Source organism: Mustela lutreola, chromosome 7, assembly GCF_030435805.1.
Source record: "Mustela lutreola isolate mMusLut2 chromosome 7, mMusLut2.pri, whole genome shotgun sequence".
In the NCBI taxonomy this organism is placed as follows: Eukaryota; Metazoa; Chordata; class Mammalia; order Carnivora; family Mustelidae; genus Mustela; species Mustela lutreola.
In genome coordinates, this window is record NC_081296.1 from 88,476,223 (window position 1) to 88,479,787 (window position 3,565).

The window sequence follows — 3,565 nt, forward strand, 5'->3', positions numbered from 1 at the left end:
TTCCCTGTGGCGCCTGCGCAGAATGGACTCAGGCCGGAGACACGAGCAGGTGCTCCCTGAGCCCGGGGAGCCTGAAGTGTGGTGTTCGGTGTTCCGAAGGGAGTGGTCAGATTGTTGGCAGGCTGGTCGCTGGCCTTACAGCCCTGTTGGAGAGCTGGTCGCTGAGTTTATTTCAACAAAGTCTTCTGGGACTGGCATAAGGCCACTCTGTCACGAGTGAAATATCGGTGACGTTACTTTGCTGGGAAGATCCGTGTTCGACCTCGCGCCCAGGTGGCTCAGTAAGTCAGCCGATTCACAAGCCCTTGGAGAGACCTCAGTCGCGCCAGTCCGTGCCCTCTTCGCACCACGGCGGCCTCACGGCCCCGTTGTTCCTACTCGCCCGGCCCTCGAGGTGCTCCCCGTGCTACCCACTCCCGGCATGCTCCGCGGGCCTCGCGCGACGGCCACAGGACCCACAGTCCCAGGCCTGGGTCCCGCGAACAGCCTCTTACCCAAGGTGCTCCGGGCGCGGCGCTCATTTGCATGTCCCACCCGGCAGGAAAACGCGGCAGGTCAGTCGCGGCCTAGCCCGCGTGGCATCACGTTTGCGAGCCTCATGAGTAGCACCGTGCCACCGCAGTTCCCCAAACGTTGCGTGGTTCCCGGAGAGGCCCACACTTCGGTCACCCTGACTAAGAGAGCTGAGAGTTTTCGAACCTTATATAGGTCGTGGGCGGAAGGTGTAGCGTGCTCGCTTCGGCAGCACATATACTAAAATTGGAACGATACAGAGAAGATTAGCATGGCCCCTGCGCAAGGATGACACGCAAATTCGTGAAGCGTTCCATATTTTATGCGGCTTCCCGGTGAACTGCCGCTCTGCGGTTTAAGCACCAAAAATTGGTTTGGGAGAAGTTCTGGTACTATTCACATTAGTAGCCACTAGGACCGCAGACCTGCGAGCTTCTCCTGGTCTTCCAGGATATCCTCTGTCGTTGGACAGGAGACTGGATCTTGACTGGCCCCTGGCATCTTCGTGGCCTCCCCGCAGGTTACTATTATTAAGTTACCTAGGCAATCCTGGTATCTGAATCCGGACGCTTGTTCTCATTGGTTGAAATCTGTTTTGGGATTGGGCAATTAACTTTCTTTAGTCAAATTTTCCGTCACAGAATCCTTCTGATTTAGGCAAACTAGCATTTCCGAGTGCTCCTTAGATGCCAGGTGAGAACAGGCATACAAAAGCGTTCTCGCAAGACTCGTGAAAGCAGGTGGGTTTGCCAGTGGACTGAGCGCTGGAGCTCTAGGATCCACAGGCCGCCGCCGACCCGGATTTCAACCGGTATAACCGCTACTCCCTGGTAAAAGTCCCTGCTTTAACGCAGCTCGCAATGACACAGAGCGTTTACACTCAGGTCCAAAACGACTGAGGATTGTCACATGGTAGGCGCAAGAAATGTGCACTGATGTTGCTAACTTCCTTTAGTAAGGATTCATTAATTTAGCAATTTAATAATTTAGAAGTGATTTTTTTTTAAAGATTCATGGACCATTTCCTGTGCTTGCGTTCTACTACCCAACAGAGGCAATATTCTTGGCGCCTCTAGAGTTATGGTGTTGAGGGAGAGAAGAACAAAAATTGCGTCGATTTCAGAATTATTAAACTCTAAGGAATCACAAGTTGACATTTTCTCATTTCCGAAATCTGTAGAAATGACACATAAATTTCCAGGTGCAACCCAACTGCGTTCACAAGCCACATTATGCTCCACAGAAACATTTTTCTACTAAAATATCACAATTTTACTATTTTTTTCACTTTGAGTGATACCGTCTCTTCCGCAAAGTGCAGCAGTTCACCGGGAAGCCGCATAAAATATGGAACGCTTCACGAATTTGCGTGTCATCCTTGCGCAGGGGCCATGCTAATCTTCTCTGTATCGTTCCAATTTTAGTATATGTGCTGCCGAAGCGAGCACGCTACACCTTCCGCCCACGACCTATATAAGGTTCGAAAACTCTCAGCTCTCTTAGTTAGGGTGACCGAAGTGTGGGCCTCTCCGGGAACCACGCAACGTTTGGGGAACTGCGGTGGCACGGTGCTACTCATGAGGCTCGCAAACGTGATGCCACGCGGGCTAGGCCGCGACTGACCTGCCGCGTTTTCCTGCCGGGTGGGACATGCAAATGAGCGCCGCGCCCGGAGCACCTTGGGTAAGAGGCTGTTCGCGGGACCCAGGCCTGGGACTGTGGGTCCTGTGGCGGTCGCGTGGAGTATGCCGGGAGCTGCGAGCCCGGCGGAAGCGTCAATTCTCGGGGCACCTCGAGGGCCGGGCGACCGAGGGACGGGGGGTCGTGAGGCGCCGTGGTGCGAAGAGGGCACATTTTAGAGCACGTTTTCCATGTAAACTATCCCGAGGAGTACTTAAGGGGGGGCGGGGGAAGTAAAGTAATTACCCGCCATTTTCACACCTTGGAAAGGTAATTCCTTAATATCACCTAATAGTCACTTTCCGTTCAAATTTCTAATTGTTTCGAAGATACATTTTATTGTTGGTTTGTCATATGTATCCACAGGAGACCCCGTCGCACAGTGTGTTTGGGCGCTTTACCCCTCGCTCGCTATTATCCTCTTAATAACTCCCACTTCTCCTCCTGCCATGGGCTCCTGGGCCGAACGGGATATTTACCCCGTGGACCGTAACAGTTCTTGGCTTTGGCTCATTTCTTACGATGATGTTGTCAAACTCGTCTCTCTTTCCTCCATGTTTCTTGAAAATTTCAGTAGCTGCGAAGGCCTAGTTAGATCCGGGTTCCATTATTTTGGCATGCGGACTTCATTGGTAGGTTGTGTTAACTTCCTATTGCCTCGGCTTAAGGCGTGTCATATCTGGCTGAACCAGTGGGTTCAGGGGAGGTCATCCTCCCGACCTTCGCTTACAGCGTCCCAGAAATCTTTCAGTGGATGTGACGCACATTGTCTAGGCAGAGGGTCTGGCGGCTCGTTTGTGCGTTTTTCATCCTTGGCTCCTAGGCTGTAGGGACCTAAACCCGGGGCCCCCAGTGTCCCAGGGTCCCAAGGTCCCTGGTATTCCTTCTTTCCAAGGAAGAAAATTGAGAGAATAAGACCGGGAAAAGGAATGACTGTAGAGGTGGATGGTTTTTGAGTCTTCGGATCATCCTAGCCTTTGCATAATTTAAAGTGCGCTAACAAATTGTTTTTTTTGCCAGACTGAGGTTGTGTTTTTGTTTCCTGACTGCTGAAAGGTTCTCGCAGAGCCATTTAATGCTCATCCTGAGTGGTGGGTCCTGAGTGCTGGGTCTCTAGGTCCCACCTCCCTCACAGTGTGCTCTCCTTCAGGTACACTTTCTTAGTGTAGAATCAGTTGTGTAAGAAAAATAGCTCCACCCGGCCTAATCCCTGTTTGAAGGTAGACTGATGTGTGTGTGTGTGTGTGTGTGTGTGTGTGTGTTTTCTTTTCCTGGATATCTTCTGGATGTTGCTTTCTGTCAAGTTCTCCCTTTATTGAAAGCCTCACTTAGTAGGACAGTGTGTTAGAGACATTCACATTTAACGTCTTAG

General features: G+C 51.4%; 2 non-coding genes across 2 annotated transcripts; one reads left to right on the top strand and one right to left on the bottom strand.

Moving 5' to 3' along the window:
* The first annotated feature begins 729 nt into the window (after nt 1-729).
* On the top strand, nt 730-836 carry LOC131837376 (U6 spliceosomal RNA). Its single transcript, XR_009355990.1, has one exon. It is a non-coding gene; the product is annotated as a U6 spliceosomal RNA (small nuclear RNA).
* Nucleotides 837-1,854: 1,018 nt separating this feature from the next.
* Nucleotides 1,855-1,961, bottom strand: LOC131837378 (U6 spliceosomal RNA). The gene has a single exon (XR_009355991.1). It is a non-coding gene; the product is annotated as a U6 spliceosomal RNA (small nuclear RNA).
* Between the last annotated feature and the right edge of the window lie 1,604 nt (nt 1,962-3,565).